General features: G+C 54.5%; 1 protein-coding gene across 8 annotated transcripts in view; it reads right to left on the bottom strand.

Annotated features, from left to right (window-relative positions):
- Nucleotides 1-24,725, bottom strand: part of Ahdc1 (AT-hook DNA binding motif containing 1) — a 66,476-nt gene extending 41,751 nt beyond the window's left edge. For 2 of the 8 annotated variants that reach the window (XM_076860953.2, XM_076860955.2), the window contains exons 1-5: nucleotides 24,213-24,429; nucleotides 23,885-23,981; nucleotides 12,519-13,200; nucleotides 12,229-12,458; nucleotides 11,215-11,393 (exon numbers count right to left, since the gene is read on the bottom strand). The gene's annotated coding sequence lies outside the window, so the exon portion shown is untranslated. Of the gene's footprint in view, nucleotides 1-11,029; nucleotides 11,145-11,214; nucleotides 11,394-12,228; nucleotides 12,459-12,518; nucleotides 13,201-23,884; nucleotides 23,982-24,212; nucleotides 24,430-24,675 lie in introns of those variants that run through there. The other 6 variants (XM_076860950.2, XM_077109962.1, XM_077109960.1 and 3 more) reach the window with 6 other exon arrangements.
- Nucleotides 24,726-25,000: the final 275 nt, after the last annotated feature.

Genomic DNA, 25,000 nt, shown 5'->3' with positions numbered 1-25,000 from the left:
TAATAACAGACTGAATAGCCTACAAAGCCTAAAATTTTTAGTTTTTTTTTTTTTTTTTTTTTTTACAATTTTTATAGAAAGAGCCTATAACAGATGACCAACAAATCCAACCCACCATAAATCTAAATTCCAGTCTGAGACCGTGACCTACTCTAATCTACACTACCTCCTACTGTGCTTCTAGGTGGTGCTGCCAACCAGGATCTAAACCATTGCCTAACATGGGCTGTGGAGCTTGGGATCCAGACTGTACTCTGATCTCAGCAGATGGGCCCCAGGACTCCTCTCTGGAATGGAAAGAGTGTCTCTACTTCTGAACTCCCCTAGAGAGATCAAGGCCCACTGGCCCTTCTCTGTGGCCTTGGGATGGGGGAGGGAGGGTAGATTCCAGAGACAGCACTGGAGGCTGAGTCAAAGAGTCAGGGATAAGCCCTTCTCTGCCAAGGGGGCTGAATGTAATCAGGCCAAGAAGCTAGAGTAGCCCCATGCTCCACCCTTCCCCAGCAAGCTCCAGAGCAGGTCACTTGGCTAGGGGCCATGTGGGGCAGATCCAAGCTCTGGAAGCCAGGAAAGGAAGCTCCAAATGAAATCTTCACCAGCCCTCACCTCCAGCCACTCAATGCTTCTTACCTCAGTGCTGAGTTGACACCGCTACCCTCTTTCCCCTTAGCTCTAGCTTTGTCTTCTCTTTTTTAAGTGGGGGGAGGGGGTTAACCAGAGATTGAACTCAGGGACACTCAGCCACTGAGCCAAATCCTTAGCCCTATTTTGTATGTTACAGGGTCTTAACTGAATTGCTTAGCTCCTCACCATTGCTGAGGCTGGCTTTGAACTCTCCATCCTCCTGTCTCGGCCTCCCACTGGGATTACAGGCGTATGCCACTGCACCTGGCCTCTATGGGCCTCTATGGCTTTCTTTGGAAATCCTCCCATATCTGTCCCATCCCTCCTTTTTCTCCCTCCTGCCCTAGAATCCCAGGCTAACCTTACTGGTAAAATCATAAGCTCTGCTGGGTATGGTGGCACATACTATAATCCCAGCTACTTGGGGAAGGCTAAGGCAGGAAGTTCACAAGTTCAAGGCCAGCCTAGGCAATCTAGTGAGACCTTGTCTCAAATAAAAAGAGACCTTGTAACTCAGTGGTACAGTGTCTCTGGGTTCAATCCCCAGAACCGTAAAATAAATAATTTTTTTTTTTTAAAGAGAGAGAGAGAATTTCAATATTTATTTTTCAGTTTTCGGCGGACACGACATCTTTGTATGTGGTGCTGAGGATTGAACCCGAGCTGCAGGCATGTCAAGCGAGCGCGCTACCGCTTGAGCCACATCCCCAGCCCCAAATAAACAAATTTTAAAACACCAAAAAAAAAATTTTTTTTTTTTAAAAAAAGCTCTTGAATTGATAAACCCAAGCTTAAATTCTTGCTCTGAGCAAACTACTTCACTTTTCAAGGCCTTCTCAGTTTCCTCATCTGTAAAATGGAATAAACAGAGTGGTACCTATTTCATAGAGCTGGTAAAGAGCTTTAACAAGAGCATGAGATAAATCACTTTACCCAGCACCTGCCCCGTAATTAGCATTCAGTGCTAGCTGCTATTTTTATTACTATTGATCATCTAGCTTGGTTCCATAGATGGACTTTGGCAGGTTTGTAAACCTCACAAAATGTTAACCAAAACTTGGTTTTGTATTCTTCTGAAGGCTTCTAGCCACAGTCGTGATCTTCTCAAAATGGATCCTTAGCCCAAAAGGTTTTGAAAAAAAGAAAAAAAGAGTGAAAGGAACCTTTAGTTCAACCCAAATGGGGAAATACAGGTGCACAGAGGGCAGGAGAGGGACCAGCCTAAGGTCCTTCAGAAAACCTGGGCAGACTCTAGACTACAGCCCAGGAGGGTCATCTCCCAGGCCTTACTTCTTGTACCAGTTCAAGCTGTCTCTTTGATCTGACCTCCTCATTTCTCACCTGCTCAGCTGTGACCGCCTCCCCAGTGAGCTCCCCACCTCTAGCCTCCTTAGAATCTCCACCTGGTGCCAGAGACATCTTCCTCAAATCCCATTCTCGTGACACTGAGTCTCTGCTCTAAAACCTTTAATAGCTCCCTACTGCTGACATCAACATCAAGGCCGAGGTCTTTGGCTTGACATTCAAGGGCCTTCACAGCCAGCTCCGGCCAGCCAAACTCCTTGCTGTTCCCTCTCATCTAGTCATGGGCTGACTTCTCTCCTTCCTGCTCCTCTCAGCCTCAATGCCACCCACACACTCACTCAGTTCTGGACAGATTCTGCCCCTCTGCTCAATCACACAGTGTCTCAGGCTTAGCCTGCTGCCCCCGCTCTGCCCTCAGGGTTGCTCCTGGGTCCAGCCACTCTCTGAGCTCACTCTCATCAGGCAGAAGTATGCTGACCACAGCTCTGGCTCTAGGAAAAAGGCCCCTGCCCCTGCCCCCCAGCTCAGCTCCATCCCTGGACACTGACATACCTTAGCAGTGCCCCTCTTCTCTCCATGTCACTCTCATTCTGTGCTCTGCTCTTTCAGGAACAGTACTGCCTCCATCACAGGCAACCACAAGGCATGGCCAGCATAGCACTGTCCTCAAAGTCATGAATCCTGGCTCAGATTCTCCCCTGAGCCTCAATGTCCTCATCTATAAGATGGGAACAGCAGTATCTCTACTAGTAATTCTCATGAAGGATAAATGCCTGGTGAACTGAAAAGATGCTTTTTTCTACTAAAACCTTCAAACAGTGCAAATAATAACTACAGCCTCCATTTTTGTAAGTTTATTTATAATTGCAGGTGGTGTTCAGCTTGGTGGCATGGACCAGTAGTACCAGCTACTCAGGAAGCTGAGGTGGGAGGATCACTTGAGCACAGGAATTCAAGGACAGCCTCAGCAACACAGCAAGACCTCTCAAAAAAAAAAAAAAAAAAAAACTAGAAATTTTTAAGAAATAAAACAAAATTGCAATAACCTTGCAACCTTAGAGCTCTGCCTTGTTTCATTTTCCTCCTCGGCACTTCCCATCTAACAAACCATATGTCTTGCTTGTTTTTGTGTTAATTATTTTAACCTCCAAGTGTAAGCTCCTTGAGGGCAGGGATTTTTATCTATTTTGTTCACTGCTCAATCACACAGTGTCTCAGGCTTAGAAGAGTGTCGACACCAAGTGAGCGCTTGATAGTTAAGGAATTAATGAATGAATCAAGGGCTTTCTACCTGCCAGGCATCCTGCAAAGCATTTCTCAGATTATTTCATCCAAGAAACCACGTACTTTGATTACCCCCTCCTGCATTTTTTTTGGGGGGGGGGTACTGGGGATTGAACTCAGGGAAACTCAACCACTGAGCCACATCCCGGCCCTATTTTGTATTTTATTTAGAGATAGGGTCTCACTGAGTTGCTTAGCACCTCGCTTTTTGCTGAGGCTGGCTCTGAATCCTCCTGTCTCAGTCTTCCTAGCCACCGAGATTATAGAAGTGCTACCCCTTATGAGATGTTAAGTGACCTACTCTGATGTGGGTAGGAAGTTCTGGGCTCAGATTTGGTTCCAGGGCCTATCCTGTTGATTGCTATGCTCTCTTTCTTTTCCAGGTGATTAGCTAAGCCTCCTAAATCTGTCGCCCTCCCTATCTCCTTAGGGCTATCAACCTCTCTATGCCCCTGAGGCTACCAGAGCTCCCAGCCCTCATTCCACTGGGCTATTTCCTCCTGATTCTCGGCCTGAGGCCATGCAGCTCATTCTCACCCCAAGGCCTTAGACTGTGCCTTCCTGCCTGGAATGCTCTGGCTCCCCATCTCCTTCAAGTCACCCAGTTCTCAAGACTCACCTCTTTCAAGAAGCCTTCCTTCTGTCTTCACCAGCCCCTACCCTGTACTCTGCCTTCTTTGCTAGGAAAGTCCACTTGGGGAGCCTGTGTCCCTCCCCACCCCCACCCCCACCCCCTCAATGCAGGGGATAAAATCCAGGGCTTTGTGTGTGTTAAACAAGTGCTCTACCATCAAGCAACAACCCCAGCCCTAACTGTTTCCCAAGTTTGAGGTCTTGCCCACCTCTGTCTTTTCCTTCCTACTCCCTCTGTCCCTCTCCAGGCCAGGTCTGATCAATGGCCTCACCCACACCCCTTTTCTTAATCTGGTTTAAAGAACATGGCTGCAATTCTACCGCTACTATGTTTCTTTGGGGAGTTACTATACCTTTCAAATCTATATCATCATCTGCAAAATGGTTATACAAGTACATGTGACACTGATTAAATACTCAATAAATAACAGCCCTCCCCCCACCCCAGGTGCACACCTGTAATCCCAGTGACTTGGGAGGCTAAGGCAGGAGGATCACAGGTTCAAGGCCTGCCTGGACAATTCAGTGAGACTGTCTCAGGGAAAAAGAAAAGAAAAAAAAAAAAAGGACTCTAGATGTAGCTCAGTGGTACAATACTCCTCGATTCAGTCTCTACTACTGCAAAAAATATATAAATCAACAAAAACCTCAGTCTCCTCCATTCCTCCTTTCTGTACAGTCCCTTCCTCTTTCCAGATGAAGATAATAAGGTTGCAAACATGATTGACTTTTTACGTGCAGTGACTGGATGCATGTCTGGCACCCACCAGGTGTTCAATATACTTGTTGGGTAATTTAATCTTTACCAGACCCTATGAGGTGGGGAGAACTAGAACTACTATTATATCCATTTTATAGACAAGGAAATCAAGGCTGAGGGAGGGAAAGTCATTTGCCATGGTTGGGATTTAAATCCAAAGCTGGGTCTGCCACTGACCTTTCCCTCCTCATTATCCCCACCCTCATCTGCTCTGATGCCAATCCCAGCCATAGGGTGCTTGCTTTCTCCAGGTTTTGGGTTTTAGGTTCTAGATGTACACTCACTAGGCTTCTGCTTCAGAGCTCAGGCCCTCCATGTCATCTCATGTGAGCCTCCCCAAACACTGTGGCATCAGTGCCATGATTATTTCCCCAACTGTATCATGCATTCTGTGATTTTTTTCATGATTTTCCCCCCATTACCTTATACAACCATCGAGAACTATTCCCACACAGCCGTCTTAATTTTCCAGCTAGACTGCAAGCTCTCTAAAGGCAGCCCTCCCATGTGCCCCCACCAGGGTCCAGCACTCCAGCAGGGTGGACTGTTCCCCACAGGTCCTAACTGCTGATCTGCAGCCTCCTGCCACATCTTGATGCTCAGCCTATTTCCCCCACAACAGGTCTTGATTTGTGGGTTCTCTACCCCCTCAAACAAACATACAGCTGGTAAGGGTAGGGTTGGGTCTGCCCTAGATCTAGACTGGAGTTTCCCCAAAGATGCCTTATGTCAGCCCGGCGAGATGGCACACGCCTGTAGTCCCAGTGGCTCAGGAGGCTGAGACAGAAGAATTGTGAGTTCAAAGCCAGCCTTAGTAACAGCGAAATGCTAAGCAACTCAGGGAGACAAAATACGGCTGGGGATGTGGCTCAGTGACTGAGTGCCCCTGAGTTCACTCCCTGGTACCAGGGGGAAAAAAAAAAAGGTGACTTATCCCTGGGAATTCAGCACTCCCATCTCTAGGGCATCAAGGGAACGGGGCTAGCACCGTGGTTCAGAAGAGAACTCTGGATCCCAAATTCAAAGGTACTGGTTCTGTGTGGCCTTGACCCAGTCACTTAAACTTTCTAAGCCTCAGTTCTCTGACATAGTCCTCCCTCCCTATCCATGGGGGGAATATTCCAAGATCTCCAGGGGATGTGGAAACTGCAGATAATACCAAACCCTATAGATAAGTTTTATTCCTATACACATACACCTATGGCAGTTTCATTTATAAATTAGGCACAGTAAGAAATTAACAACTAGCAATAAACAGAACAATCATAATACACTATAATAAAAATTATTTAAAATTCACAAATGTTTATTTCTGAAAGCTTCCAGTTAATATTTTTTGACTGCAGTTGACCACAGTTAACTAAACTGTAGAAAGTGAAACAGAGGATGAGGGGGCTGGTGTATAAAATAAGGACAACAATAATAAGGATACGATGGTGATTAAGCGAGCATTTATAAAATTAGAAGAGTGTTGGGACATAGTAAATGCTATGTAAATGTTTGTTAAATAACTAAAAGTCAAAGCTAGGGGGCGTGGCTCAGTGGTAAGAACAGGTGCTTAGCTTGCAGAGGTCTTGGGTTCAATTTCTACCACCAAAACCAAAAACAAACAGCACATAATAAATAAAAGTTGGGCCCCACCTAGCCAGGGAAAGATCCCTGAGGTTGGGTACAGTGCAAGTGACAAAGCAAACCCCAGTTCCAGACAACTAAAGATACACAGGAAAACAGAGATGGCAGAGAACTTCACCCTTCAGGAAACCCCTTGTGGCAGGGAACTACATCCCAACCCACATCCTCCAGAGCCAGAAGACCCCATTTCCTAGCCTCCTCAGACTCTGACCTAATCCCCCCACCCTAAACTTTCCCCAAGCTACTTCCCCTCCCCTCCCTCTTTTCATATAGTCAGATTAATTATGGATGAAATCCAGGCCCTACTTCTCTGGATTGCTGTGTGACCTTGGGCAAGTCCCTTAGCCTAGCTGAGCTTCAAGTTCATCACTCAACAAAGGAATAATCCCACCTCTCAACCAGATATGTCCTAGGGATTAACTATTAACTGAAATCATGCCCACGGATGTATCCACAGGTATTAGGACACACTAATGTCCCTTTAACCTGACTGCATAGATGGGCATGCTGTATGGTCACCAGGGTAGGGAAGGGGACTTCTAGTAAACCCACACATACCCCCCAAATATTCCTAATGGCCAAAAGCACCATCCAAGGCAAGTTCTTTCACCTCACCGTGACATTAAAATCAGTTTATTTGAGAGTCTTATGTCACTCTTCTCATGGCCCTGGTTACTACTGCTGAGGCCTGGAAGCAGACCTGGGAGAGAAAAGAGAGGGATGGGAGGGGCTACAAGTGTTGGGGGAGGAGAGAGCCCCTCTGGGAGAAAAGTGGGTGGAGCCGTAAAGGACAGGCCCCCACAGCCTCCTCCCACCACAGCTAACCCAGCAGTCACCTGGCCTGGCTTCCCACCCCTCCAAAAAGGAAGAGGAGCCCGCAGCCACATGTTAGGATAGGCGATTACCTCTGTTAATTAATTAAAATAAATAGCAAATTAAATACAGCAAAATTAAAATAGCACAGGAAATTAATTCTCTTACCAGCCCCACCTCACAGGTGAGATGCTTACAGGGCCCCTCACATCCAGGCTCACTAGAACCTGCCTTGCACAACTCCCAGCAACCCCAAATATCCCGGGCAGAACCCAACTACCCACAGGCATTCATTCGGCTCTGCCATCCTGAGTTAGCCTCCTGGCTTCTTACTCCTGGGGGACGCCAATCGGTCAAATTCCTGAACCTAAGCCCTGCTCCCTGAGCCGTGGACCGAAAGGGATTGGACACTGTGCCCTCTGGGCCCATGGCCCATATCCATTGCCACATGGGTCAGGGTAGGAGGAAAGAAGGACATAGGCCTTCTCTTCAGGGGCTGGGTCTCCTCAGGGGCTGACAGTCTGATTCTGGAAGCATACTTCCATTCTGTACAAGCTCTGGCCCCTCATTCAGGGTGCCCCAAATCCATTTCTGGAGACTCCTCACTTTGCTCAGAATGCTCAGGAAGAAAGCACTGCTGAGGTCAGGAATCCAAGGCCAGAGATGCCCACCCAAGCTGGCCAGATCAGCCCCTAGCACACGATGCCAGGGTTCCCTCCTACGTAAGACTAATCAGCTCATTGCGATGGGGAAACTGAGGCCAGGTAGAGCAAGAGACCGAGCCTAAAATAGAATCTCAGTGGACGTTTGAGTATAACTCAGCTCCATGCTGACCACGCCCCCTCAGCCTGGCCTCAAGGCCTCTATAAATCCCAGCCCCCAAAACTCTTCCTCCCAGTGTCCTACTGGAGAGTGAAGGAGACTCTGTTTCTACCCTTGGGCTATTGGTCAGAGTTCACTCTCCCTGAAGCACCTTCGAAACCTTTGCCTGGTGAAATTCTCCCAGCCAGCTCAACACTTCAACACTAGTTTCTTCAGGAACCACCTAGAACCTTGAGAGGTGCTGCCTTACTTCCTTTAAACTCCTGGATGTTTCATTCACCACCTCCTGGGGCCCTCTCCACTCTTCATGATGCAGGTGTCATGAAGAAAACTGGCAGAGTACCCAGCACTCAGTAGGTGCTGAGTAAATCTCCATATTAATGTCCCCCACATCCAAATAGTACCTGACAAAATGGTTATCAGCCGTCCTTTATTGAACATCTACTACAAACCTAGCACCATCCTCACATGACGGACCTTGCTCATGGAAGTGTGTGTCTTTCCTGAAGTCACACAACTCTGGAGCTGGAACTACACTGGTCTCTGCCCCTACAAATCCATCCTACATGCCCCTCTAGATTAAACCATCATCATCTCCCACATGTACTATTTAAACCGCCCAACTAGCCTCCCTGCCTCCAGTCTGTCTTGGTCCTGGCTCTTGGTCCTGTCATTAAATACTTCCTCTGATTCCTGGTGACCCACTGGACAAACCACAAACCCAAGTATGGCACCTGAACCCTGTGACATCTGCCTTCTGCACTTTTTGCAGCATCTCCTCTGATGTCTGAACAGCACTACATTTTCCCAGCATAGCATACTTTAATTCACTTTCACATTTTGCATATGCTGTTCCCTGTGCCTGGAACACCCTTCCCACATTTTTCCTATGAAAGCCAAGATCAAGGGTTCCCTTCCAATCTAGTTAGAAGAGAGAAGCAACAACCAGGCTGGTCACAAAACAGACTCTGTGAAGGAAGGGTCTATGTCTATCTTGGTCACCATGGTCTCCCCAGGGCTTCACCCACAAACAGTGTTCAATCAGGATTTGTTGAATGAATGAATGCTCCACATACACTTGTTAACAAACCGAGAAAGGACAAAAAAATATAAGGTCACCATATGCAGGGTTGGAGGTAGAGGAGGAGAGACTGAGACCAGGAAAGGCAAGGATGCTTGACTGTTGAAGAGCAGTGACAAATACCATCAGGGACTAATCTGCAGCAGAGCCACACTCTTGGCAGAGCGAGTGTTTGTGAGAGACAGAGGAAGGAAAGTGATGGGAGGCTCTGGAAGTGTGTGTGTGTGTGTGTGTGTGTGTGTATGGTGTGCACGTGTGAGAGGGGTGAGGATGCATGTGAGGCAGTGTGTGTGTGTGTTGTAATTTGTAAATTAGTGTGTGTGAGAGGGCAGGGAGACAGGAGGGAGTGTGCCTGGGGGTCCGTGTGACACGCACAAGTGTACAAGTGAGGAAGGCTGTGTGTATGGAAGGGATCCGTGTGTGACAGTGACAGAGGTTGTACATATCTGCTAGGGGCAGAGTGACAGAGAAAGACAGGAAGAGGGCTGTTGTGAGCACGTACAGGGAAGATTGTGTGCTGTGCGGTCAATGGGGAAGCGAAGGGAAGGGAAGAAGTGGTGCTCTGCTGAGGGTGTGGCTGCTGTGGCCTTGGTCACAGGCCTGCGGCCAGAGGTAGGGCCTGGCCCTGGGTCCAGGGTGGGGGGCTCTAGCAGAGTAGAAGATTCCTCAGAGTCCTCCCTGGAGCCACAGGCACCAGATTACAATGTCCCCAGGCAGGGAGGTCGAAGAGGAGGCCCAGATGTGCATGCGCCTCTACATCTGTCCACAGTAAAACCTCTGGGCATTTATTTGTCTTTGTCTATGTCCGGGTGTGCACGCCTGTGCTTGTGTGAGCTCTGCTGGCTGTGTGTCTGCGCCTGTCTTTGTCTCTATATGTATCTGGGCCTTTGTCTCGGAGTGTGGGGCTGTTGGTCTGTGCCTGTCTGCATGGCTGTGTCTGGTTTTGTGTGTGTCTCAGTATGCCTGGGACTGAGGGGCACCATGTGCCCTTGACTCCATGCATGTCAAAGCAGTGGGTGCAAGAAAACCCTGGACTATTTGTTTGCATCTGTGGGTTTCTGTGACCTCAGTGTAAGTGTTTTTGAGGCAATGGGTCTAGATTTTGGTGCACCTAAGTGTGCTTGTGTCGCTGTGTGTAAGACCATGCTATGTGCTACAGCACAGAAATGCTAGTCTGTGTCTGTGTGATGTGTGTTTGTGACACCGAGGATATGTGTGCGTCTCCACCTCTGTGTGTGTGTATATGTGTGTGCGTGTTGGGTGTGAGGGGTTTGTCACAGACTGGTGAGCAAGTTAATCTCAGACTCCGTGACACGTGGAATAAAATCACGCTCCCATAATGGGATCATTCGTCTTCCTGTCCAAGGAGGGAACCAACTCTTCACCCTCCGCCCTAGGGGAGCCAGTGGGGCCAAGGCCAGGCACCAGCCCCCACCCAGGCCCTCTTTGGGCCTCAGCGCCCCACTCCTGCCCCCCCCACCCACACTAGGCGCGTTTGGCCTCCAGAGTGCCCTGGTGCCCACTGCGGGCTGGGCAGGGCTCCAGGACATGTGACTGGGCCTTAGAGGCCTGTCCTGGGCCCCCCAGCCCCACCCACTGCTGAGGAGAGCCCTGCCCCAGATGAGAGGGGGGTGCAGGAAGGAATCTTTGGGCCCCTCCTCCTCCCGGAGGGGAGGGATGAGCTGCAGGCCCTGCCGGGATTTTCCATCTCTCAGCAACAAGATTCCTGGTGAGCAGGCTGCAGGGTTTGGCAGGGCGCCTGCTGGAGACCCGCCCTCACCCGCCAGGATGCCTGGGTCCTGGGGCCAGGCAGCAACGGGTTCCCTGGGGAGCTGAGAGGGCCCCAGAACTCCAGCCTACTGTTGCGTGGGCCTGTGGGAAAGCTAGACCCTTCCAGGCTCCTATCTTCCAACCAAAGATGGTTCCCCAGCCCCCTCACCCCCAGGCAAACCACCACCCTTCCTCTGGCCTCCCCCAAGCCTGGGTCTTTGCTTGAGAAAGTCTTCCCAAGCCAGCCACCCAGCACCACCCCTGCCTGACCTCAGCACACACCCAGCCCGGGTTCTAGACCTCACCTCCAGCTCACAAGGGCAGGGCTGTGCTCCTCCTCCAGGACTGGGGGGTTCTGAGGACAAGGCTGTGTGTCCTCCATCTGCTAAATCCTCTTGGCCTCAGTTCTTCATGACCGAGCTGAGAGGTACCAGAAGAGGATTTCCCAAAGCTGGGGAAACTGAGACCATGCACCCTGTGCCCCACCTACCACAATAAATCAAGAGGCAAGATGCAGTAGTCTGGACACGCTGTCTTAATCTTTCCCAGCAACAGCAGCTGCATCTCTCTCCCATGGGTGCAATTGTAGGAGAGGGTGAGCCTCAGTTGGAGAGAGAGAGGGGAGTGGGCAGGTGGGTTCCCTCAACCCCCAGCACCTTGGATGAGCAGCTGGAGAGCAGGTTTGGTAGGAGATTAAGTTTGAAGAGAAACAAGAAGCTCCAAGATTTATGAGCCTCATTTCTCCCTTAAATTCCCCTCCAAGCCCCCCAGCCCTAGCTGGTCCCTCCAGGGCTATGCTGTGGCCCCAGGCCAATGTCAAGGCCTTAACCCATCCATCAGCTGTTGCCAGGGAGTTTCCACCACAACGGGTCCCAAAGGGAGGGGTTCAACTGACACTTGGGGCCCAGATCAATAGGAGGGGGCATGGCCCCAAAGAGTCAGCCAACAACCCCATACCCTCCCATGAGCGAGGGGCTCACCATCTCCAAGGAAGAAACTAGGCTGATGGGTGGGGCCCAGGAGGAGGTGGTGTCCCAACTCTGGGACCACACCCAGCCCCACCCTTTCAACAGGCCAAGAGACCTGGGATCCCAAGAGGCCCTACAGCTCACAGGGTGTGTGACCTTGGGCGGCTGCTGCTCCTCAGCCTCCCCACCACAGCACGCAGGAAGTGGCTCAGATATCCCAGGTGTCCCCTGTTCAGCTCAGCCCCTCAGCACTAAGCCCTGCCCTCTCTCCAGTGCAGGGGTGTCACTAGAATCTGGGCCAGATGGGGTAGGGCTGTGGCAGCTAACTGGAGGAATCCCGGTAGTCACCCAAGTCAGAGCTAAAGACCTATAGTGATTACCCTCCCCGACACAATCTATTTTCCAGAAGAGTGAAACTGAGACTCTGAGCAAGGGTCAGGTCTACACCAAGACCTGCATCTTAGTGGTGGGCTGGTTATGAGGACAAGCTCTGGGGAGAGAAAGACCTGGATTAAAATCCCAGCTGCACCACTAACTTGTTATGTGAAGCCCCAGCCTTCTCTCAGCTTCCGATTGCTCATCTGTAAAATGGGATGATAGAGCCTCCTGCCTAGGACTGTTGAGCAGAAACGAGAAAATGCATGTAAAGGGCTTGGCACAGTGCCCGACACACAGTGAGCGCCTGAACAAAGGCAGCCATCGTGACCGTGGCTAGTACTATATGAACATGAATCCAAGTGGCCAGGGGTGAAGGGAAGGAGGGGTCCTGACCTGGCTGGAGGATGAGACCAGCCTCATCCTTAAGCCAGGTCAGGACCCCCAGGACCTCAGTCCAGGAGGGCAGCCAAATTCCTTGAAGCCCCCCAGCTGTCTCCCCTATTCGTTAAAGGCCTCTCATTAGTGAGCCTGGGCACCTGCCCCTCCATGCGTAATAAGCCTCATTAGTATCTTAGCCCCAAGCTCTGAGCCCAGAGTCTATGTGTGTGCACACGCATGAGGGTAGGGGGGCTGCAACAGGCCACCAGCCAGGAGACAGCATCCTCGCCAACCACACCCCCTGCCTGTCATCCGCAGAGCCTGTCACCACCCAGCTTGTCACCTGCCTGCCTCGCACCCGCACCACCTGTCACCCACCCAGGCTCATCACCCACCCAGCCCATCACCTGCACCACCTGTCACCCACCCAGCCTGTCACTGGAACCGCCTGACAGGCATCTGGGTGGGGGGACAGGAGATGGGGAGGAGAAGACCACAGGGGTGTGGAGCTGGGGGCCCCAGAGACCCTGTGGGACCCCCACTTCAGCTCGGCATCCTGCAGTATTGCCATGGCAACCTCTCAGCCGCAACCACTTTCCCAAACATCCCCCGCCCTCCCCCCCCCAGGCCCTGCTCTTAGCTGAGCTGAGGCAGAGAAGAGCCTGAGTGACAGCAGAATGGGGCAGGAAGGAGGGGGTTCATCAGCAGGCTGGCCTTGACCATCCTTCCGCCTTTGGACTCGTTTACTCCATCTGCAAAATGGAGGGGCCAGAATGGATAAAGTCCTTGTAGAGCAGGCCATCCCTCTTCAGCCGGGATTGGCTGAGTCAGCTGCCAGTTAACCTGTGAGGGCTGGGAGGTGGGACATAAGGACAGGAGTTTCTGGGTTCTTCCACACTCCTCTGCCCTGGCCCAGCCCAGAGAAGCTGAACCTCTGGCCTGAGCTCACACAGCAGAAAGGGAGGGGAGCAGGCTGGAAGGGAAAAGGGCTCTGCCACCAGACTGTTAGCTGGAGTGACCCAAGGTGACTGGGGGTTGACTTGCCCCCTCCCTCCTAGCTGCATTATTTATAAAACCCAGAGCTTGGAGTTGAGCAATGGCTGTAGCACTGGCCCTCTAGGGGCCACAGTGGGATGGAGAAAACAAGGTGCCTCTGAGAGGCAGCCTGGGGTCCCTGGCTCCCTCCAAGCTGAGGTGGCAAAGGGGCAGCAGCTCTTCCTCCCCTCCCGGCCCACCCTCTCTCCTCCACTCCTCCAGGCAGGCCACGATAGGATTACTTCTGCATGACTGCCCGCTCCACAGGGTTCCAGAGACCCTCCTGCCTGCAGCAATCTTTAAAATTCCTCCAGCCCAATCTCTCTCCCTTTCTCCCCGCAGTGAATGCTCCAGAGTCTACCGCAGTGTGCCCACTGCTGCCGCGCTGCCGCCGTCGCCGCCACCACCACCACCAAGCAGGCAGAGGCCCAGGTCCCTGGAGCCCATAGACAAAGATGGACCGGTCCTCAGAGTGGAGCCCCACATTCCTCAGACCCTCTGGCCCTTGGGGGGGGCACAGTGCCACAGTCCATGGCTCCAGCTAGGGTCAGGCACACCAGCTGCACCAAGGCGGGTGGGCGCTGGGTGCAAACCCACCTGGAGGGTCTTGGCTTGCCTGCCCTTGTCCCCTGCTGCTAGAACCTGGCCGGCCCACCTCTGCTTTGACCCCCTCCCTATTTCACTACCTATCCCAGCTACCCCCAGGGGTAAGCAGACAGCTGGGCCAAGCCAGCGCCTGTGGCTCCCCAAGGCACCAGAGGCAGGCAAGAGATCGATCCACTGAATTTTTTAAGGCCCTAATGGAGCCTTCATCCCAGGACTTGCTGGACTGGGACACAGACAATGTCTTGGGGACCCCTCCTACTGCACAGCATTGCAGTTGCTTCCTCTTTCAGGTCTTGGGGGTCAGAGGAATCTTTCTATGAGCCTTCCCCCAGCAAGAGGCACAAGGGACCTCCAGAAAAGAGATCGAGACTGGCGGTGGGGGGGTGGGGGGCGACGAGCAATACCAGAGCACCCCCACCCCATCTCCCCAGCCTAAATGCAGGCAGAAGCAGCTCAGCCTCTAAATCACTCCCCTCATGCTGCCCTCTGAGGCGGATTCTGTGCATCTGTAATTAGGGGGTGGAACAGATGGTGGAGATTCCGTTTAAAATCATGCATCTAGTAAAGTAACCTTCACTGTCGGAACTGACTCCCAGGGAGACCAAGCCCCGCAGCCTGGACTGGGGTGGGGGAGGCAGCACCTTCCCCATCCTTTCCCTGAAGCCCCAGCCCATGTCTCTCAGGTGAGCCAAGCGGGGAGGATCTGGAAAACACTTGAAAAGTGCAGGCTGGGTATAACTCCCCTTGGCCCCCACAGACATGCCAGAGCTCAGGCGGTGCTGGGTACTCAGAGTTCTTGGCTGAGAGACCAGCGTGACCAGGTGCCAAGGGGCCCTGCCCCACCCCCAAAGGGGCCCCAAGCCCCCAAGCCCAGGTCAGAGTGTTCATAGCACAGGGTCTTGGGGAGGGGGCAGCTTTGAACCAGATGTCCAGCCTCACTGTCCAGGAATGAAAGGCCTGGGGCAGCGAGGGGGTGGAGACAGCTCCCCAGGCAGAGGAGGCTCTGGGAAGTGGGGGAGGCTTGGGCAGCAGACAAGTGAGAGCAATGCGTGTGAAAGGCAAGGCCTTCTGGGGGGACGACTGGGAGGAGGATGTGCTGGAATGTGTGACTGGTGGGAGGCAGGGTATGTGACAGGGTGTTGTGGGGTGCAGGGGGAGCAGGAAGAGCTGCTTGTGAGCTCAAAAGGGTGAATGGGTCAGGGCTGTGACCAGCAGAGGCTGTGCGTGTTGTGGATAAGCATGGTGTCACATAAGGAGAGGTGTAGGGCTGTCCCCTGGCCCTTACAGTTGAGCAAAGTCCTGGAGTCAGAGCTGGGCTATATCTGGGGAGTCTCTGGGACTTAGGCAGGATCTCCTGTTGAGGTGTGGGGACCTGTAGGGAGTGTGTGTGCATGCATATGCATGCTGGGGAAGTTATTAGAAGCTGAGGGGACATTATCTGTTTGGAGATACATCTGAAGTGAAGCCATGTGTCTATGAGGCAAATGTTGCTTCAGGATCAGGGGTTCTTGTCTGGGTGGGCGTTGAAATCATGTGTGTGTTGGGGAGGGGAGGTAATTTGGAAAGAGTAGAGGACCTCATTGGTGTTGGGGGTGAAGTGCCAGGACATACCTGGGGAGATATGTGTGTACAGAGTGATGCTGGACCCTGGGGCCTGAATATGTGGGATGGTATCCTGGCTGTGTGGGTCCCGGATGTACCTGGGGAGCTGATACGCTTGAGGATATTGTAGAAGCTGAGTGTGTGTGTGTGTGTGTGTGTGTGTGTGTGTGTGTGTGAGAGAGAGAGAGAGAGATATTAGGGGTACGTTGAGGAGTTTGGTTGTGTCTGGGAAGGTGTGACTATTGGGGACAGCACCATGGGGAGGAGTTGGGCAGAATCTGTTTTGGAGAGGTTATTGTGACTTTAACCAGGCTGATGTGTTGGGGGACATGCTAGGGCTTGAGAGTGCTACAGGAGCTGCTATACTGGGGTGGGGGACTATTTGGGGAGGCGCTGGAGGCCTTAAGAACCTCTGCACGTAGAAAGGAAGAATGGGTTCCTGATGTCAGAGAGGTGCTGGTGGCTCTGCAGTATACATGTGGGAGGGTACTGGGGCTATAACTGGGTTCCTGATGTTTGGGGAAGTATAGTTATGTGGCAGGTGTATGCTGGTTGTGTCTGGGGATGTGCAAGGTTGTGTGTGAGAGGCAGTGACATATCAAGGAGGTAATCACATGTGGAGTGATTGTGTGTTTGTAGGTGTGTTTAACAGTTGGCTTTGGAGGGGAGGGTGTATGTGGGCCAGCTGTATTTTTAAGTGGTGTTGGGGACTGCAGTTGGGTCCTATGTTCAGAAAGGCATAGAGCTACAGAGTGAGGGTAGGTACCCTCTGGGGACATGAAGGGCAAAGGCCTGTGCTCAGGGGCCCATCTGGGGGCTGCCCACTATAACCCTCTGCTGTGGGGTGCCTATGTGGGGTGGGAGGGCTGCCAAGACAGGCAGTCCATCTGTCTGTGCCTGTGCCCAGGCCTGAGGAGCAGAGCTGCCTCCTCACTCCCTGGGGGGCGGCAACGGATCCCAGCCCACCCATCTGCCTTCAGATGGTCCAGGCAGGAGCCTCCACAAAGCTGCCTGGAGGGCATCGCTGTGTTTGAAGAGGCACAGGCTGGGGGTGGGGGAACTGCACAGCAAACAGTCCTCATGGAGGCTCCTTTGAAAACCACTGACGCCAGGCAAGAGGAAGAGGGAGGACAGGGGCGGGCATGTCTGTCCTTGTGTGTCTCTGTGGGTCAGTGCCCAACTGAGAGCACCGCAGCCCCTTCCCATGTGTTTGTGCTAATGGTTGTCCCTGTACGGGTAGCATCTGAGCTTTGGAAAACACCCCTCCAACCCAGGCAACAGGCTCACAGCCTCACACCTGCAGCTACACCCTCATACAGGCATGCTCCCTCCACTCACACACTAACACCCACACACCTCCACATCCGCATCCATACCTCTGCCCCCTCACACACGCAGCTCACCCCTCTGTCCTGTACCTTCATAGATGCACGCCCCATCACAGACACCCCACTCTGCAAATCCCATACAGCCACAGACCCATGTTACACAAATACCTATCACACAAACGAACATCCACACCTGACAAGCAGCTATGAGACACACACCCACATACTCCACACGCTCCCTACACACACCCATACCCAGTCTCACATGTGCTCGGTCTCTCTGACACACACGACAGACACACACGTGTACATGTTTGTATGCTTTTTCTCTCTCGCTCGCTCACACACACCCCCTCACCAACTCTCAGATAGCTCTTTCTTACTACCGACCCACCAGACCATCATCATCCAAGCCAGCCCTGCACCCTCTTAGAAGGACTCCCACTGACTGAGGGGGACTTCCTGTCTCCCACCCTGCCAGTGGGGCCAGAGTGGGAGTGCTCTCTGCTCAGGTGTGACTGTCACTGTATGTGTGAGCGTGTGACTGTGTGTGACAGCATGTTCTGAGAGCTCATGACAGAGCCTGTGTGTCACCACCTGGATAGGAAAGAAAGCACAGGTACGTGTTTATGAGTTATGTTGTGAGATGTGCAATGAGTGAGGTTGGAAAGCTCCATGTCACAAAATATGTGTGTGCATGCGTGTGTGTGTGTGTGTGTGTGTAGACAGGTGTAAGTATAGGGGGTGCATTTATACAAGGAGCCATCCCCCCCAGTGAGTGGAGAGCATGAGGAGACATTTTCTGAGACCTGTAAATCTGTGCGTAGGGGTCGGAGCTAGGAAAGCTCTCTCCGCCAGCCCCCGGCTTCCAACAGAAAAGCAGGGAGGAAGGGGCTCTGCAAGGCTTCGCTCTCTCCCTCTCTTTCTCCCTGACCTCTTTAGCAGCTGGAAACTGAGCCGGGGGTGGAAGGAATGGAGACTTGGCTGGCCTGGGGGTTTGGGGAGGGAAGAGGCAGAAAACACCTTCCAGATTCTCATCAAATCCCTGTTTGTGGTTTGTAGCCTCCAGTCTCTCCTCTTCTCTCTCTCTCTCTCTCCCTCTCTTTCTCTCTTTTCTTCTCTCTCTGGGTTTTCCCCTTTCTTTATCTCTTCCTGTCCCTCAGCACCCCCTTCCCTCTCTCTCTTCAATCACCCTTCTCCCTTCTTCTCTCTAAAGTCTCTGTTTCTCTCTCCTCAATCCTTCCATTTTTCTGAATCCTTTCTCTGCCAGCACCTCTGTCTGTCCGTCTCTTCCTGTCCCAGTCCATCTGTCCGTCTCTCTCAGTCTGTCTATGTGTGGGTGTCTCTGTCCATCTGTTCCACCACCCATCTGTCTGGCTGTCTGTGTTAGTCCTTCTAAGGGTGCCCACTCTCTCCCCAAGGCCCCCTCCTCCAGGTCAGCAAAGGCCTCTCCTGGCTCAGGGGGTGAAGAAGGGTGCAGAACTGCAGCTTCTGGAAGCTTCAGTAGCAGCTGGGCTGAACTGGGAGTTGGGGCCAGGCAGCTGCAGAAGCAGCCCCTCCCCTGGGCTCCCAGGCCAAGGACCCCAGAACAGAAAGAGGAGAGAAAACAGGGCCTCCCTGTAGTGGGGTGTGTGCATGGGCAGCCTGTGGGGGACCTCACTCTACCCTCACTTCAGCATTCACCCCAAGCCAGGCCCTACAGAAGTGGGCTCCTAAGTGCCCACCTTCCTCCTGCCCTAGCCAATGGAGAGATGCTGGATCCAGGAGGGAGGGGTGGGGGAGGCCAGGCCTTGGGGAAGGAGGGGCTGGGAGCCAGGGCTTCCTGTCAGCTGGGCAGGAGGGGGGGCTCCTTCCCTCCAGGCAGTCCCTGGGGATCCCTCCTGCTCTGGTCCCAGCTCCAAGCATGAGGGGCTGTACAGGCAGTTCTCCTCAGCCCCACAAGCCCATTCCCACCTCCCAGCTATCCACAGGGATGCGGGGAATCAGCAGTATCTCCCAGCAAGGGCAGAGGTTCATTCTGGGGGTGTGGAGATCCTGGCTCAGTCCAGGCACTGGTCATCCTGAGAGGCCTCAAGCAGCCCACCCACCATTGCCAAACCAACACAACACCCCCCACCCCATACTCTCACACACGGCCAGTAGATCTCAGCTCCCACCACCCACCAACCAATCCCCATGCCAGCACCCACTGTCATGACATGAATTTCCAGGGTTCAACAGAGTCCTGCCTCTGAGACTCACACCCTACCTTGCACTGGTGGCAGATCCAACAGTGCCCCCCACCCCCCGCACACAGCCAGCAGCTTAAGACCACATCCCTCCCAGGTTGCACTACTCCCCCCATTCCCTCTCCAAGAGCTCAATGGATAGGGAAACTGAGGCCCAAAAGCAAGGGATGGGAAGACAACGCTGTCATCCTTCTGAGACCCTGGGATGGGATAAAAAAATAAGGAATGAGGAAAGAAAGAGATGCTGCAGGGGCAGAATCTGGCTCCTTCCTGACCCACCTTGGGCAAAGTCCATACTGGCTGCACCCTCCACACTGCTCTATGGCTGGGCCAGGGCCAGGGGCTGGCTGCCTCCCTCCTTAGCTCTCCTTGCCCCTGGATGGGCCCCCTCCCTCTCCCCTGTTGGAGCAGCCCTCCCTGCCCTCTCCCTCCCAGCTCTGGCTCTCTCATCCTCAGCTCTTGGAAGCCTGACTCACTGTTTCCCCTCCTCTCTCCCCTCCCTCCCTCCCTCTCCCGGCAGTGGCGCCTCCCCCTCCCCTGGGGGGGCTCTGGCCACAAGGGTGCCCGTGTGCTGCTCTCCCCAGGCTCCAGCCCCCCTCTGCACCCACGAGGCCCCCCGCAGCTGTTCCAGTTCTCTAGCCACAGTGTGACAGAGTGCAAGAGTCTGGTCCTAGCCTGGCCTTGCAGTGAATCTGTGACCCTGGATGAGTGGCTCCCTTGCTAGCCTTGGATTCCTCCCATCAAACTGTCATGGTGGGTGTCCAGATGAATGATGCCTCTGGCATCTCTGGGGCCCCTAATCTCCCCACTTTTATAACCCTGGTGCCTCCTAGCACAGGGTATCTGTCAACCTTAAGGTGCTGTACCTGTAAACCTGTAGGGTACTATATCTGCCTTTAGGACCCTGCCCCCAAGTCCCAAAAAGAGCTCAGCTCCGTTCCCAGACATTTGGGAATAGAGGGGAAATGCTATCCTGGGGCCTCAGGGCCTGGAGCATTAGCCAAGACCCCTGGAATCCCCCCTTTCTCCCTCCTCCTCTGGGATTCTTTCCTTCTCTTTTCCTCTACTCCCCACCTGTCCTCCTCCCTCTTCCCGGAGACATCTGCTTATCTTTCCACCAAAAACAACCCCAGTGCTTGATCATGAGTGAGAGGCCCTCAGTGCTCCCTTGTTTCTGGCTACAGAGTACAGGGTAGTGAGATATGCCCAGGACCTGAGTCCCCTGGGCCTCACTGCCAGCCTGTGATGCCAGCACTTCTAGCCTGTTTTCTATCTTTCCCTCTCCCTCCCTCTCTCATCAATGGCTTCAGTCCCTCTCTTCACCAGCATGTGGCTGTCTGGGTCTCCTCTCCCCAATTCTCTCTTCCTGGGGGGCCCATCTGCTGGCATTAGCAACAGTGTTACCCTTGCTGTCTCCTACATTCCCTAGCTCCACCCATTCTGGCTTTGCTCCTCCCCCTTCTGTCCCAAGAGACTCAGGGGACCTAGAGACAGAGCTAGGCTCCATCCCATAATATTTTGCTTGACCTCACCCAGTCAGACCAGAAGGGCCTGGGCATCTGGTGCACAGGCATGGCACCCCTTGGTCTTGGGTGGCTGGCATTAGACAGAGACACAGAGCTCTTCATTTCACACACACACACACACACATACAAAAAAAAAAAAAAAAAGTTGACCTGGGGGTGGGGGTAGGACCTAGGGGGAGAGAAGGGGAAGTGAGGAAGGTCAGGTTTGCCTGGAAGATGCCCCTGTCCAATGCTGAACACAGGCATAGAGGGAGTGGTTCAAAATCTGTTCTTCAGGCTTATTCAAGAATAAGCAATGTCCCTCTGGGGCTCTACAAGAACAGCCCGCCCCCCCCCCCCCCCCCCGGTCTTCTGCCAGGGGTAGTCTACCCCTCAAGTCTCCAGCACAGAGACAACACTCAGGTAAAGACCCATCTCTCAATCTTCTCTAGAATCCAAGTCCAGCCTCTCCACAGCACACCTCCACTTGGCTCTGTAGAGGGTTTCAGAAGCCCAGCCAAGATCAAAGCATGTGGAGTGGGGGGGAACAAAGCCCCCCAGCTCAAGATCCTTCACCAAAGGCCCACCAAGGACTGGGGAGCAATGCAAAATAATCCTGGAACACTCCCTCACACATCAATGCTGAGAAGCTAAGCTGCCCATCTGCAGCACCTGGGGGTGTTGGGGGCTTCCTGCCCCTATGACCTTGTTCCAGACCCCCCAGTCCAGCAACCACAATAAACAGCAAGATCTTTTTCTTTATGACATCAAATTTCTCCAAGCCCAACAGCTCCTTCCATCACTACCTCAGCCATAGATCACATTAAAAACTCACAGAGGGCAACTTAAACACATCACATTTGTTTCTCTCTATATTATTTCAAAAGTAACGGCATTAAAAATGGATTTTACTACAGAAAATAAATATCAGCACGTGGGTTGGGAGCCCAGGCGGGGAGAGAGCCCACCAGGGGAATGTCCCTGAGGGTTTGGGCACAACTTAGGCACTGACCAGGGAGGTAGCTGAGTAGCCAAACTGCACCCTGGGGTATGGGGGGATGCCTAGGGTGGGGGCAATGCTGGCTCACCTAAGCACCTGTCCTGATACCAGACCAAGAGGGACAAGAGTCACTGGTTTGGAATGTTGCCCATCGGTCCCCCAAAGCACATGCCATCAATGGTTTATGCAACCTCTAAGGGTGGGAGCTCTGGGGCCAGAAGTTCACTAGTCTCTGGGGGTTACTCCAACTATTGACACAGCAGGAGAAAAAAATGAATTCAACTTACTATCCAGTTTGATTTTCCATTACTGTAAAAATAAATATACATCTGCTCAACGGAGGGAGATGGCAAGCAGCATGCACATGCCACCTGGGGGGTCCCTCCACAGCTACCACAACCAAGTCTGTCTGCCCCCACCCAGGCTGGAGGGGTGAACAGAGTGGTAATCGTTCAGTAACAGCCTCAGCTCACACAGCCACGCACACCGGGCCACACGGAACAGGAACCAGCCAACAATAGAAACACCCCAAATGCCCCTGGCAGGACTCTGCCCAGGCCTGGGCGCATGCCCCCGCCCTGCCAGCGGCAACAGCAGCAGCGGGCAAAATGTGGCCACCCTGACCCGGAGGCAAAGCTTGTCCTCACACCCTGAGCTCAGCCCAGGGAGCTGGGGCCAAGTCCCGCCTGACACCAACTGGTCCGGCGGGAAACGCCTGCCCAGCCAGACAGGCACAGGCCCCCCAAGGGTCCCTCCTTGTACTCAGGGACCAGGCTGGTGCAGCCCAGCCCTGCCTCCCAGGGTGACGCCTGGGCCCAAATTCAGCTGGCCCTGCCAGTCAGGCACTGGTGCAGAACCGAGGGCACCAGGCTCAGCCCCTCCCAGCCCAGCCCCAGGGCGCTCAAGCTGGGAGGGAGGGGAGACTCCCCACCCCTCCACATCTGGCCCTGGCCCCCAGGGTCTGCGGTAGAGAATTCCCGCCCCCGCTTCTCTCTCTCCCTCCCGCTCTGTGCCCGCTGCCCGCCTCAGGGACAGCCCCAGCTCCCGCCTCCGGCCAGCAAGGCCCACATCCTTCCTCCCTGGGCTGGCCCCTTTGCCTGGCAGGAGGCTAGGGGGTCAGGCTGCTGGGGAACCCTCCCCACCCCCAGCTCCCATCAGTCCTCATCCCCAGCCCCCAAACTCTGGGTTGCTGTCCCTTTTCCTGTAGAACAGGAAACAAGGTTATTTCCTAGACTCAGAGCCAGCCCCCTGCCCCTCTGGCTCTGCCTGGGGACCCAGACCCAGCAAGAGAAGGCGCCCTCAGCCAGAAAGCAGAGAGATTCAGCAATTCACCCCCATCTCCCGGCCTAGGGGGCTGACAGCTGTCACTCAGCACCCCACCCCCTGGGGAAGAGGGGGCCCCGATTCAATCAGAGCCCCAGAGGAAACGCATTGATAGGTGATTATTTATTTATTTATTTATGCAAAAGTGAGCCGACTTTGTTCGCCAGGTAACCGGGCACGCGGCCCAACCCCTATGGCCCTGGCCGCCCCCAAATCCCTCCTCCGCCCCACACCCCCTCCAGGTCATTAGGTCCCCGCCCCTCAACTCCCAGAGCGCCAGCGGAACCTTGGGATTTGGGGGTTGGAGGGGAGGGGCTCCTCCCTCCGCAGTCTCCCCGTTTCCCAGCTCCAATCCTAAAATCCAGCCTTGTTCTCCGCTCCCACGGTCCCCCTTCGTCCCCCCCCCCCCACATTCTCAGCAAGCTGGAGAGCAAATTGCAGTTTTAAATCCAAAGGCGGAGGGAGGGGGAAGGAGGAGGGGGCGCGCGGCAGCGCTGGGCGCGCACCTCGCCCCCGAGCCGGGGGAGCCGCGGGGCGGCCAGGAAACCCGAGAACCCCCCCTCCCAGCCCCCCCTCTCGTCCACCTCCCCCTCCCCCTTCCCGGCGCTGCCTGCCAGGCTTCGAGCCGAGCCCAGTCGAGCCGCGGGCCCCGGTGGAAACAAAGACCGATCGCACCGCGGGCACCGCAGCCACGGGGTCCGGCGGACCGGACCAGGGGGCGCGGGGGACCCCTCTGGTGCGCTGCACAAAAGAGCCGGGCCGGCCGGTCCCCAGCGGGGGTCTAGGGCTGGGGAGGAGGCGCCACTCACCGGAGTGCTGGGCTGCTGGCTCTGTGGGTCCGAGCCAGGCTAGGGGTTTGGGGGGCGTCTGTCTTCCGGCGGCGGCAGCGACGCGGGCGCCCGGCTGCTGGGGAGAGGAGTCGTGGAGGAGCCCTGAGCCGCCTGCCGTCGCTGACAGCATGGCTTGCGCCTGGGCTCACATTCTCCGCCGCTAACTCTGCTGGACACGGCCCCCCGCTCCCGCGGCGCCCCCCCACCTCAATCACTCCTTCGCTCTCAGTGCCCCCCTCACTCCCCCCGCCGCGCACACACTCTCACAGCCCTGGACACCCCCGCCCCCACCTCCCCAATTGCAAACCTGGGAGGGAACGCGCCCCGCGTAGTCCTCCTGCTCCTGCTCCTGCTCCTGCTCCTGCTCCTCCGCCCTCCTCCCTCCCGCTCTCTCTGGCTGTCTGTCTGTCTGTCTGCCTGTCTCTATTTCTCGCTCTCTCAGCCTTTCTCTGCTCTCCGAGCTGGGTGGGAAAAGGAAATGAGGACAGAAAGCAGACGCTGGCTTTGGGTGGTGGTAGCTGGATTCCCTCTCTCCCTCCCTCCTCCCTCCTCCCCTCCCTCCTCCTGCCTTCTGCTCTCTCCGCTGCTAGCGGGGCTGAGCGCAGCCTGGCGGGTGGCTCGCTCTGCCCGCCCGCCCGCCCGCCTGTCTGTCTGTCTGGTCTGCCTCGCTCGCTCCCTCCCTCCGTCTCTCGCCCTCGCCCTGCCTGCCTGCCTGCCTGCCTCTCTCCGTCTCCGCCGCCGCCGCCGCTGCCTCTGCGAGCTCGCCTTACCTTCGCCGCTCACCATCCGGAACCCCAGGGGGGAGCGCGCGCGCGGCACGCCGGGACTTGTAGTCCCCGCCCCGGCCGCTCAGCGCGCTGGGCGGGCGGGGCGGCGCCCGCTGCCCCGACGGCGCGGCCGGGAGCCGGCTGGGACCCTGTGCCTGGGGCGCCTCTGGCGGGGTCGCGTCCTGATGTAGCTAGGGACGCTGATCTTCCCCGAGGGTTAGGAATATTCCCCCGATTTCCTAGTCCCTGCGGCGGACTCTGGCTCGCTCGGAGGTTGTGGGTGGGAGCGAAGGGGCGGGGTCTGAGAATGGAATGGGAGTGGAATAGG

Source organism: Callospermophilus lateralis, chromosome 7 (assembly GCF_048772815.1).
Source record: "Callospermophilus lateralis isolate mCalLat2 chromosome 7, mCalLat2.hap1, whole genome shotgun sequence".
In the NCBI taxonomy this organism is placed as follows: Eukaryota; Metazoa; Chordata; class Mammalia; order Rodentia; family Sciuridae; genus Callospermophilus; species Callospermophilus lateralis.
The sequence above is the reverse complement of the archived record's forward strand: the minus strand, read 5'-3'. Positions and strand labels throughout refer to the sequence as shown.